The sequence below is a fragment of the Ranitomeya variabilis genome, chromosome 5 (genome assembly GCF_051348905.1).
Source record: "Ranitomeya variabilis isolate aRanVar5 chromosome 5, aRanVar5.hap1, whole genome shotgun sequence".
Lineage (NCBI taxonomy): Eukaryota > Metazoa > Chordata > Amphibia > Anura > Dendrobatidae > Ranitomeya > Ranitomeya variabilis.
In genome coordinates, this window is record NC_135236.1 from 460,333,139 (window position 1) to 460,346,198 (window position 13,060).

At 44.2% G+C, this 13,060-nt stretch overlaps 1 long non-coding RNA gene across 1 annotated transcript in view; it reads left to right on the forward strand.

The window, feature by feature from the left end:
- The window catches only part of LOC143776257 (uncharacterized), a 67,933-nt gene extending 66,187 nt beyond the window's left edge, over positions 1-1,746 (forward strand). The window contains exon 3 of the long non-coding RNA XR_013215797.1: positions 1,595-1,746. This is a non-coding gene — a long non-coding RNA (uncharacterized LOC143776257). The remainder of the gene's footprint in view (positions 1-1,594) is intronic.
- The last annotated feature ends 11,314 nt before the right edge of the window (positions 1,747-13,060 follow it).

A 13,060-nucleotide genomic window follows, 5' to 3' on the forward strand; every position in this document is an offset into this window, starting at 1 on the left:
CAACTCAAGAGGGAGAACCTGCACTATTGTATGGACTTTTTACTTTTTTCCCTTTGTGCCGGACAATGGCTGTATTTGAGTTTTCCAGACATGGGTTACCGAAGGAGACCACCAGAATGCCGATGACTTGGTCACACTGGTCGAAATGTATCAGGGGGTTGAGGGTTCCTTGGGGAGGCAAACTACTCCATGCTGTGGGTCCCATCCGGGGGCAGATGCTCAAAAGGGGGTGGGGCATCCAAAGTTCAAGGGGTCGTCTTAGTACAGGCCGAAGTGCTCATCATGGGATGTTATTTGCTGGAAATGTTGTGGCCCGGGTCATATATCCACCCATTGGCCTCTGATCACCGAACAAATGAATGCCAACATGGGACACCAGTGTTCATAATGGGCATATCTGGCCTGCAATGTGGACTGTCCACCTAGTGAAGAGCCCCAAGTCCTGTAAAAGTGAATAGTCTGCAATTGACTCGACTACTAGACTCCTGAGGGCCACACTTCCTCTCCAACTGATCCCTTGGAAGAAGATGGGCAGGTGCTGCATTCACAGGGATGCGAAAGACTATCGGGTGGCCAAAGTGGTCATTGAAATGGCCTGAGGTACTGAGTCCCATGAGGTCAGTATAGTCAAGGATTTATTGCTCCCAATTATCATAGGCCCCCTAAAGAAGTTTTACTATGCCCATAATCTGACAGGTTTTCCCTCTGTGTAATGGTGATTCATGAAGAATAGTATCCCCTGAGGGCGACAATCTTGAAATAGAAATGATCAGAGAACATTTTGGGTCCGCCCAACATAGGGATCTAACTCTAAAAGAAGAGTTCAATAATGTAACTATTATAAATGGCATAGAGCATGAGCCAGGGACTGACACCATATTTCCTTATTTTGTAATGAATGGGGACTTATTGAACAAGGTTACTAAGGTCAGAGAGGAAATAGTGGAGCGATTGTTCGTACTACGACCCTATAGATGAAGGGTGTTGGACATGGCCCATTAACATGTCTTGAATGGCCATTTGGATGTTGACAAAACCCAAGAATGGGTCATGTGGAGGATTTATTGGCCCAGATGTTATCGGGAAATCCTAAAGTATTGCAAGTCCTGTCCCACCTGCCAGTTAACCGTTCACTTCTGAAATCCTCTTGCACTGCTACCCATCATAGAGTTGCCATTTGAGTAAATTGCCATGGACCTGGTCAGCCTCCTTCTTAAATCTGCTCGCGGGTATCAATATATATTGGTTGTCCTCAACTATGCTACATGGCACCCAGAAGCGGTTCTCCTGCACTTAGACAAATACACATCACCTGATATGCTTCATCCAATAAGCATTCAAGTTCTTAAACTTGGAGTTGGAAAATCTGCATAAAATGCTGATAAGATAAAAATAATCAATTGTCTAATAATTGAGTAAGCAATGTACTGTGACTTTGTAAGAAATGGATCCATAAGACAACCATGTACGTGAAGCTATAGGGAATTATGTACTAAATTATTAAGTACCTGTTTTTATTGTTTGATATGATTATGCACGAAATATAACTGATAAGAAATATATTTAATCTATCTTGGTTTTTTTCTTTTCACAGATTCAAGGTGCAATTATTGTTGCCTCCTTTTTTCAAGTTTTCTTGGGCTTTTCTGGACTAATTGGTCTTATACTGAGATTTATTGGGCCTCTGTCTATCACACCAACCATTACTCTCATTGGTCTGTCGTTATTTGGTGAGGCAGGAAAGAAATGTGGCAGTCACTGGGGGATAGCTGTAATGTAAGTTCAGCAGTAATAATATTTTTTTGATGTAAACAGATCAATCTAAGGCCAGTGTCACACTGGCGTGTGCAATGCGAGAAACTCGAGTGAGTCTCTCGCATCAATTCCTGGCACTGTCGCCGGCGGTTCAGACCGGAGCGTTCAGCTGCATAAAAACACATAGAAGTGTTTAGTACATAGAAGTGCCGGGTATTGATGCGAGAGACTTACTCGAGTTTCTCGCATTGCACACGTAAGTGTGACCCCGGCCTAATGCAGATTTAGATGGTAAATGTATCTTATAATAGTGTTTATAGGAGTAGTCACGTACGGTGTCAGACTGGGGGGCCCAAGGGCGTACCAGTAGCATTGTCTCTGAGGACAAACTGTGCAAATATTATTTCACAAATAAATGTTGCTGTCAGACCTTGACAGTGTTATTTAACAGATTATCAGCCATGGGTGGAGCTCTGCTCGACCCGCAGTGGTTAGAGGCAGATGATAGCTGAATAACACAACCATCATCTGCTCTGCTTGCAAACCTGCATCAAAGTCAGGGAGCCAGAAAATGACAAAACTATGTCATATGTTGGTACGGGGTTAGGGAGTTATAAAATGCCTTAGGTTGCAAGACACACTTTTGGCCACTGCATGTAATTGCATATTTCCATCTCATACACCCGTTTATAATATATTTTTAACTCCTTAGGTTAGATTTTTATATTGTTGCACTCATTGTTTAAGTAATCTAAACTGCATTAGCACGATAATCAATGCACTTTAGCAGTGGCTTGTCATATTGAAAGAGAGGATTAGCTTGAAATCACTGGACTAGGCTTTTTTCTACCTGAAAGAAATCATTCTTGTAGATTGTGGGCCCTCGCGGACAGGGTCCTATCTCCTCCTGTACCAGTCGTGACTTGTGTTGCTTAAGACTACTGTAGTTGTTTTTATTATGTATACCACTCCTCACAAGTAAAGTGCCATGGAATAAATGGCGCTGTAATAATAAATAATAATAATAGTAATAATTGACGTGGACTTGGAGTCATAGCAGAATGGAAGTAGCACCAGGGTAAAGTGGATGCAGAGCCTCGCTGTCAAAGGTCAAACCATCCATATAAGGAGTAACAAATGGAGGCAGCACACAAAGCAATATAGCAAAAAATGGTGATTTATTAGCCCATAGTGGCAGTGGCAATGTTTCTGTTCCAAGTTAGAAAAATATTTAGAATTGAGAGTCCTCAGTGGTTGATACCTTTTAATGGCTAACTGTTCTGAGTTGTGAACCTTTAGGCTCGAAAAAGGTTCATATGCGATTTGCCATATTGCTTGGTGTGCTGCTTCCATTTGTTATGTCTTATTTATACATATATATTTATACATATCTATCTATATATTTACAATAGAAAAAATGAGTATCTGAAACACTTCCAATTTTTCAAGTTGTACCGCCTAAAAACAATAGAGTGGTTTGTAATTTTTATCTTTTCCTGTAGTTCTAGACCAGGTTTGCACACACTGCAGTGGGGATTTTGGCTCACTCCTCTATACAGATCTTCTCCAGATCTTTTAGGTTTCGGGGCTCTCGCTGGGCAACATTGAGTTTCAGCTCCTTCTAAAGATTTTCTATTGGGTTCATGTCTGAAGCTTGACTAGGCCACTCCAGAACCTTGAAATGCTTCTTGCAAAGCCACTGGCTAGTTGCCCTGGCTGTGTTTTTATGGGTCATTGTCATGGTGGAGGATCCAGTCACGATCCATCTTCAATGCTCTTACTTTGAGAAGGAGGTTATTGGCCAAAACCTCATGATACATGACCCCATCCATCCTTACTTCAGCATGGTGCAGTCATCTAGTCCCCTTTGCAGAAATGCACGCCCCAAAGTGTGATGTTTCCCGCATCATGTTTCATGGTTGAGACAGTGTTCTTGGGGTTGTACTCATCCTTCTTCTTCCTCCAAACACAGTAAGTGAAGTTGATACCAAAAAGTTCTATTCTTGTCTCATCTGACCACATGATCTTCTCCCATGCCTCCTATGGATCATCCAGATGGTCATTGATGAACTTAAAATAGGCCTGGACATGTGATGGCATGAGCAAGGGGACCTTGCATGCTCTGCAGGATTTTAATCCTTGACGATGTAGTGTGTTGCCAATGGTCATTGGCGAGGTCATCCTTTGTAGTTCTGGGTTGATTCCTGGCCTTTCTCTGAATCATCCGTACCCCACGAGGCAAGATTTGCATGGAGCCCCAGACCAAGGAAGACTGACAGTCATCATGTGTTTCTTCCATTTTCTAATAATTGTGCCAAGAGTTGTTGCCTTCTAACCCAGCTGCTTGCCTATTGTCCTGTAGCCCATTCCAGCCTTGTGCTTGTCTACCATTTTGTCCTTGGTGTCCTTAGACAGCTCTTTGGTCTTGGCCATGGTGGAGAGGTTGGAATTAGTGTTGAGCATTCCGATACTGCAAATATCGGGTATCGGCCGATATTCGCTGTATCGGAATTCCGATACCGAGTTCCGATATTTTTGTGATATCGGAAATCGGAATCGGAAGTTCCCAGTGTATGGTTCCCAGGGTCTGGAGGAGAGGAGACTCTTTCAGGCCCTGGGATCCATATTCATGTAAAAAATAAAGAATAAAAATAAAAAATATGGATATACTCACCCCTCCAGCGGACCCTGGACCTTAGCGGTGTAACCGGCAGCCTCCGTTCCTAAGAATGCAGTGAGTGTAGGACCTGCGATGACGTCGCGGCTTGTGATTGGTCGCGTGAATGGTCACATGAGCGGTCACGCGACCAATCACAAGCCGCGATGTCATCGAAGGTCTTTCACTCTGCATTCTTAGGAACGGAGGCTGCCGGTTACACCGCTAATGTCCAGGGTCCGCCGGAGGGGTGAGTATATCCATATTTTTTATTTTTATTCTTAATTTTTTACATGAATATGGATCCCAGGGCCTAAAGGAGAGTTTCCTCTCCTTCAGACCCTGGGAACCATCCAGGATACCTTCCGATATTTGTGTCTCATTGACTTGTATTGGTATCGGGTATCAGTATCGGCGAGATCCGATATTTTGCCGGTATCGGACGATCCAATCTGATACCGATACTTTCGAATATCGGAAGGTATCGCTCAACACTAGTTGGAATGTGATTAATTGAGTGTCTGGACAGTTGTCTTTTAAACAGTTAAGAAGTTCAAACAGGTGCAATTAATACAAGTAATGAGCGCAGAGTAGTAGGGCTTCTTAAAGAAAAATTAACAGGTCTGTGACAGACAGAATTCTTGCATATTGGTAGGTGATTAAATACTTATTTCATGGAATAAAATGCTATTTAATTATTTAAAAATCATACAATGTGACTTTCTGTTGTTGTTTTGTTAAATTCTGATTCTCACAGTTTAAGTGTACCTACGATAAAAATTAAAGACTTCTGAAATATTTGTAGGTGGGAAAATCGTCAGTATATCAAAAACTTATCTTCTCCGCTGAATATATGTAAGATACTTACCGGTGTTTTTCAGGAGCCCATGACAGCACCACGATATAAGGGTGCTCTCACGGGCTCCTGAAAAACACCGCTACTGGTAAGTAGCTTACGTATTTATTCAGTCACCATGACAGCACTACGAGAGAGGGGATCCGCCCTTCAGGGACAGGAAACCTACAGACATAAAAGGGCGGCACCTCTCTCCCGCATCAGTTCGTTTACAGAGCATGAGAGGGCCTCCTAGGTTAGTAGCACAAAATCAACTTAATATATGGTGGTACAATTCACCATGTGAGTGAGCTTAGCACTTAAAGAAAAAGAAGGTGTTGGCCCATACGAGAAAATAGGGTAGGGAATATAAGAGTGCTGTCATGGGCTCCTGAAAAACACCGCTACCTGTAAGTAGCTTACGTATTTATTCAGTCGCCATGACAGCACCACGAGAGACTTTCAGAGAAGTAAAAAGGACCAGGGAGGGACAACTGCTTCAAGCACCCTTCTCCCAAATGTGAGATCAGAGGAGCTACCAAGATCTAGTCTATAGTGTTTAAAGAAAGTAGATGGAGAAGACCATGTGGCCGCCTTACAAATGTCTTCAATCGACACTTCAGATCTCTCACGCCCAGAATGTTGCCACGGCTCGAGTGGAATGAGCTTTAACACTTTCTGGGATCTCCATACCACCTTCTGTATAAGCCAGAGATATTGCCTCCCTGATCCATCTAGCTAGTGTGTTTTTAGATACCTTAAGTCCCTTTCTAACTCCCTGGAAGGATATAAATAGGGAATAATCTTTTTTCCAAGCGTTTGTAGCTGAAATATATTTAAGAAGACCAAAGTATGAAATTTATGTTCCTTATCATTAGTGGGATTAGTGTTGTGTATCCGCTTTTTGGGCTCCCCTGGTGGTTGCTGGTGATACTGGTGACTTGTTTGCACTTTGCTGCTTCTGTTCACCTGCTTCCATCAGCGTTTGGGAGTTTCCTATTTAGCCTTGCTCTCCAGTCATTTCCTTGCCGGTCATCATTGTAACCAGAGCCTTCGGTTGCATGTTCCTGCTACTAGTCTGCTGATCAGCTAAGTGGACTTTGTCCTTTGTTTTTTATCTTTAGTCCAGTTTGCAGTTTTTGTAATTCTCTGTAGCTGGAAGCTCTTGCGGGCTGAAATTGCCACTCCTGTGTCATGAGTTGACACAGGAGTCTTAAAGTAATTTCAGGATGGTTTTTTGAAAGGGTTTTCAGTTGACCGTGAAGTCCTCTTTTGTATCCTTCTGCTATCTAGTAAGTGGACCTCTCTTTGCTAAATCTACTTTCATACTGTGTATGTCTTTTCCTCTTATTTCACCGTTATTACATGTGGGGGGCTGCTATCATCTTTTGGGGTATTTCCCTAGAGGTAAGCCAGGTCTGTTTCTTCCTCTACCAGGCTTAGTTAGTCCTCCGGCTGGCGCGTGGCATTTAGGAAGCCGTAGGTATGCTCCCTGGCTACTATTAGTTGTGTGGTAGATTTAGCTCACGGTCAACTCGAGTTTCCATCACCCGAGAGCTCGTTCGTTATTTATGTTTCTTACGTTCCCTTGCCATTGGGAACCATGACAGATTAGGACAAAATGAGGGAAGGACAACCTTGTAATAATTATAGGGGATAACTTAGGAGACTCTTTGCATGGAACAAGTTTTGTAAGTGGTAAAGTCTATATTATCACACGGTGATTCAAACAGGTGCAGAGAGAAACTCAAGTCCACAACACTTGGTGTAAATATTAAACACAGCTTAGCAGTCTATAGGAAACTTCAGAGGAAAATGCAATCACGTAGAAAGTCTATGAAGCACAATTATACTTGAGGATTCTTGACATGAATAAGTCCTTGTTTTAGTCCAAACACAGATAGATATGCTTATAAGGCAGTTCAAATAATATCTTAGCTCAACCAGGGAGGCCTGGGTAAAAGTCTCAGATTTTTGCAGAGCAGCAGCAGCTTACATGTCCAGCAAATGCAGATGGAAGTAAACACAAGCAGCAGATGAAGAAGGATTACTGGAAACTGGTGTATGCAGCAGGAACTCAGAGCAGAGTAGCAGGATCACGACACAGGTTCACAGGAGCAGGAATATAGCCAGGGAGTCACCAGAGTCAGGAGCTGGATGCAAGGCAGAATACTCTAGCACAGACTGAAGGCAGGGGTGGAGTTTTATAGCAGGAAAACACAGTGCACATGAGACCAAAGACGCCATCTTGGAAAAGGGCAGTAATGCACAAAAGGTAATAAAAAAATGTTCAGAGTCCTGACAAACCTCTTGTAACCTATGAAATTTTGAGGCTACCTTTGGAAGATAAAGAGGATCAGGTCTCATAATAACTATCTTCCCTAAACTGCATGTACGGAGGCTGTCTGGACAAAGCTTGTATATCACTAATCCTTCTCACGGATGTAAGCGCAACTAAGAGAGCTGTTTTCAGGGATAGAATTTTAATCGGGGAATCATCAATAGGCTCAAATGGAGCTTGCGTTAAAGCTGAGAGAACAAGATTTAGGTCCCATGGAACTACTTTTTGTTTAATGATTGGTCTAGATCTTGTAACTGCCTTGAAGAATCTGACTATCCAATGATTGCTGGCCAAATTTCTATTGTATAGTGCACCTAGAGCTGATACTTGAACCCTAAGCGTACTTGTGGCTAGGCCCATATCTAACCCTTTTTGCAGGAATTCTAAAATTTGGTTAATACAGGGTTCCTGATCAATCCGTGTTTCTGAAACTGATAAGAATTTTCTCAAAATCCTAATGTAAATTTTTGTTGTAGAGATTTTCCTACTTTTGAGTAATGTATTTACCAGGTCCCACGAAAAACCCCTCCCCCTTAGTAACGACCTTTCAAATTCCACACCGCTAGATGTAAATTGACCACTCGTGGATGGAGGATTGGGCCCTGGGAGAGGAGATTTGATATTTCTGGAAGAATCCATGGCTGAGAAATGGACATCTTCCTCAGCCAAGGAAACCATGACCTTCTGGGCCAGAATGGGGCTATCAGAATTATTCAGGCTCCGTTTTCCCGTATTTTCCTCAGAACTATTGGGATTAAGTTCAGAGGGGGAAACGCATAGGCGAGATTGAAGTGCCATGGGATTAGAAGAGTGTCTACTGCATACGGATTGTCTCTGGGGTTTAAGGAGCAGAATCGATGTAGCTTTCTGTTTCCTCGGTTGGCAAAGTGATCTATGTCTGGACAACCCCACAATTGTATGATCTGATTGAAGATGGATGAGTTTAGTGTCCAATCTCCCTGTTCGAGTTGATTGCGGCTGAGATAGTCGGCCATGATATTGTACTTCCCTTTTATGTGAAGAGCCGTGAGCGATAGTAGATGATTTTCGGCCATCTGAAAAATACAACCCGCGACCTCCATTAATGAACCTGACCGAGTACCTACTTTATGGTTAATGTAGGCTACGTTTATCTGGTTGTCGGAAAAAAGTCTGACGTGCCGACCCTGTTGGGGTATAAGAAAACTACTTAAAGTGCGTTCTACTGCTAATATCTCCTTTAGATTGGATGACAAACTCTGTTTGGACTGAGACTACAGCCCCTGGACCCAACTACTTTCCAAGTGTGCCCCCCATCCCCTGGGGCTAGCATCTGTAGTTATTATCCGAGTTATATGATTTGTCCAGGGAACCCCCTATGTAAATTTGGTACTTGTGTCCACCAATGTAGTGATTGAATAGATTTAATGGACAATTAAAATTACTGTCAAGATGACCTTTCAGGTGATGGGAATTTTGTAAAAGGTCCCACTGTAATGTTCTGGTATGATAGTGAGCCCAGAGAACCGCCGGAATACACGATGTGAGTGAACCCAATAGTGACATCGCCCCTCTTACAGAGACTGATGGATTATTAATCATTCTGGTCGCTAGTCACTGGATACCATCCACTTTTTGAATCTGGCAGATGACACTCCTGCCAACTGGAGTCTATGGCAAGACCCAGAAACTCCTGATTTATTAAAGGTTGTAGACGAGACTTTTTGAAATTAATAATCCATCCCAATTTGTGTAACATGGATGTCACCTTCTCCAATTGGTTTTTGCAATGTGACTCTGAATGTCCCACCATCAATAAGTCATCTAGGTAGGGAACTATTAATATGTCCTGTTCGTGAAGGTGGTCCTGTTCGTGAAGGTGTGCCATAACCTCTACCATGACTTTAGTAAAAACCCAGGGTGCAACTTCAACTCCGAAGGGTAGTGCACGATATTGTAAGTGCTGTACTGAGCCATTGAGTGAAACCGCAACCCTAAGGAACTGTTGGTAATCTACGTGTATCGGGACATGATAATAGGCATCTTTCAGATCTAAGACAATCATAAAGCAATTGTTAAAGAGAAGTTTTATTGCCGTCTTTACAGATTTTAAAAGACGGACCAGCAAAAATGTATTCAGGCCTTTCAAATTAATGATGGTGTGAAAAGATCTGTCAGGTTTTTTAACAAGAAAGAGAGGGGAGTAGAATCCTTTACCTCTTTGTACCGTGGGCACTTTGATTAGAACCCCTTTTTTCTGAAGTTCCTGAACTTCCGACTCTAGTGCCATTTGTTCTGCAGAAGAAGTACGGATGGGTGTTAAAGTAAATTTATCATGAGGAATCCTTTGGAACTCAAACTTTAGGCCGGTTTCAATAACACTGAGAATCCATGGACTGTTGGAAATTTGTAACCAGGCAGGATAGAAGGCTGAAAGCCTACCCCCTACCTGGTCCAGCAGTCATTGAGGTTTTTTATACTCCCGAGAGGTATTAAACATATATCCTCTACCTTTCCTTCTATTATTATCATATCTCGGTCTCTCTCTATTCGACCTTCTGCGGCTAAACCATCCTTTATTGTAATCCCGTCTATAAGAGGGTCTTCCTAGGAAAGGGAACCGTTTCTTATTATCGCCCACCTTTTCTAATAGTTCATCAAGAACTGGTCCAAATAAATCTGCCCCTTCACATGGAATGCTACACAGTTTTGATCTGGCTTGCAAATCTCCTGGCCAACATTTAATCCATAGAGCTCTACGGGCTGCGTTAGAAAGGGCTGAAGATCTGGCTGGTAATTTAACAGAATCTGCTGACACGTCTGACAGAAAAGCTGCTGCCTCCTGAATTATAGGTAGGGAGGCTAGGAACTCATTCCTGTGAGCCTTATTCTTGAGTTGAACCTCTAAGCGGTCAAGCTACACCATCAATGACCATGCTGTGCAAGTGGCTGCAATCACTGGTCTTAGGGATCCTGCTGATGTTTCCCAAGCCCCTTTCAGGAAAACGTCAGCTTTCCTTTCTAGTGGATCTTTTAGATTTCCTAGATCTTCAAACGGAAGAGAGGTCCTTTAACACGCCTTGGCCACTGCTGCGTCTAGTTTCGGAGCCTTGTCCCATGAGGATGAAGCTTCCTCCTCAAATGGATATCTCCTCTTAAATGCCGGTGGAAGTGAACCTTTCCTTTAGTTTTTTTCCACTCCTTTGTAATCAATGTATTTATCTTATCCACCACCTGAAAATACCTTCGGGATTATCAGTCTAGGCCTTTAAGCATAATGTCCTGCATGGAGCATTCTGTCTGGGTCTCCTCAATCCCCATTGTGTTGTTTACCGCTTTAACAAGACGGTTTACTCTGTCTAGCGGTAAGCAGGAGTGACCGGGCTCGGTCTCTATAGATGAAGAGGATGACGGAAAGGAATCAGAGCTCAGTTCACCGAGTCCGACCCCAAATCCGAAAATGGGGACCTAATATGTTTGCTTCTCCTGACATCCGTTTTCTGGGACATGGATTTAATAGAACCTTTAACTTCCTGTCTAACCATATCCCTTAGAGTGGAAGTAAGGTCAGGGGCTTCTTCCTCAATTAAGCGTTGTATGCAGGGTTTACATAGATTTCTGTCATGGCCATCTGGGAGTGTTTCCCCACATTCGATGCACTCCCTATGTTTGGCTTTGGCGGAACATTTTTCCCCCTAACAAGGAGAGAGGGAATATAAAGAGGAACAGGAAATCACTAAGTGAACTTTCACGTAGATCACTTACCCAAATGTGCAGTGATTGGTACCATAATCAGTGGGGGTCCTTCCTGGCCAGTGATGTTTTACGGCTTGATGACTTGCTCTGCCTCGAATTTTGGGTATCCTTGCCTCCACCAGCGCGACTACTGCCACTAGATTACCGCTGGGATATAATTCGAGGCTCCTCACTGGGCTGAATCTGCTGCTGCTTATCAGACAGTGGTGCTCCCTGCTCCAGCGACTCCATCATTACAATGAGTCAGAAGCACTCAGCAGTCGTCAGACTCCTCATTAAATACCCCCGAGGTACCGCCCCCTGATGGGGGTCAGCAGACTCCAGGTGATCTGCCCAGTACCATGTTTAAACGTTGGAGTGCCTCCCCCAGGACCGCGCCCCGGACCAATCGTAGACAGACCTCCACCCCCCCCGAAGGCCCATCCGCAAACCTGCCCCCTGCACCGCATAATCTCCGGTACCAGGATCAGGCGAGGATGCGATAGCGACACCATCAGCCGGCGCGGTCCCACTGCGCATGCCCCACCGCGTCATCAGGCCGTGCTGCCAGCTGCATCATCCGGACATGCCCTTTCTGGTTCATGACCGCGGTGAGCAAGCCGACGCACGGTTGAGGAAGCCAGCGCTGCCTGGCCGACTCGCACATCACCACCAGGGGACCTCCGCTACCTGAATCGGCCTGCCAGGACTGGGTTATCTTCGTTTCTTCGAACTTCTTCATAAGGCCTGTCTGAAGAGGTTCCCTTGTCAGGGACAGGAAACCAACTGATGTGGGAGAGAGGTGCCGCCCTTTTATGTCTGTAGGTTTCCTGTCCCTGAAGGGCGGATCCCCTCTCTCGTGGTACTGTCATGGCGACTTAATAAATACGTAAGCTACTTACCGATAGCAGTGTTTTTCAGGAGCCCATGACAGCACCCTTATATGTGGTGCTGTCATGGCGACTAAACAAATACTATATGTACCATATATGCCAGTGCCAGGAGTGGATTGTTAATTGAGTATTGTATATACTGTATTTTTCTGATTATAAGACACTCTTTTTTCCCTTAAATTTTTGGGGAAAATGGGGGTGCGTCTTATAATCTGAATTATATCTGCAGCAGAGCTTACCGGCTGCGGTGGAGCGGGATCTCCAGGTCGCTGCTGCCAGAATCTTCTGTTGGCTGCGGAGGAAGGGGTTGTGCAATAGTTGTGGGCCCCTGGCTGGTAGAACGAGGTATTCGTCGGTGCGGGGAATCCGCTAACATTTCGTGACAGCCCAGAGCCTCACTCTTTCCATACTCTTCTATGCGGTGGATGTCGGGAAAATGGCCGCCAGAGGCAGTGCATGCACAAATTGAGATCTCAACACTGATATCTCATCTCCTGAGAACTCAATTGCGCATGAGCCGCCTCCGGCTGCCATTTTCCCAGAGTCCACCACATTAGAAAGTATGGAAGGTTAGGGATTGTCACAAAGCCCATGCACCATTGAACACCTCGTTGTACCAGACTGGGGCCAGCAGCCATGGCCTGACTCCTACTGCTGCCGAACACCCTGCCCTACCAGCCTGGAGCCTGCAGCATCTTCTGCCTCTGCAGGAGCGACCCTGCCACCTGGGACCCTGCTCCCCCACCACTGCTCCCAAGTTAGCTACCACCAAAGCGGATTATTACACATCATTTTACAAAAAAAAAACATTTTTTTCCTATTTTCCTCCCTAAAATTTGGGATGTGTCTTATAAACCGGTGTGTCT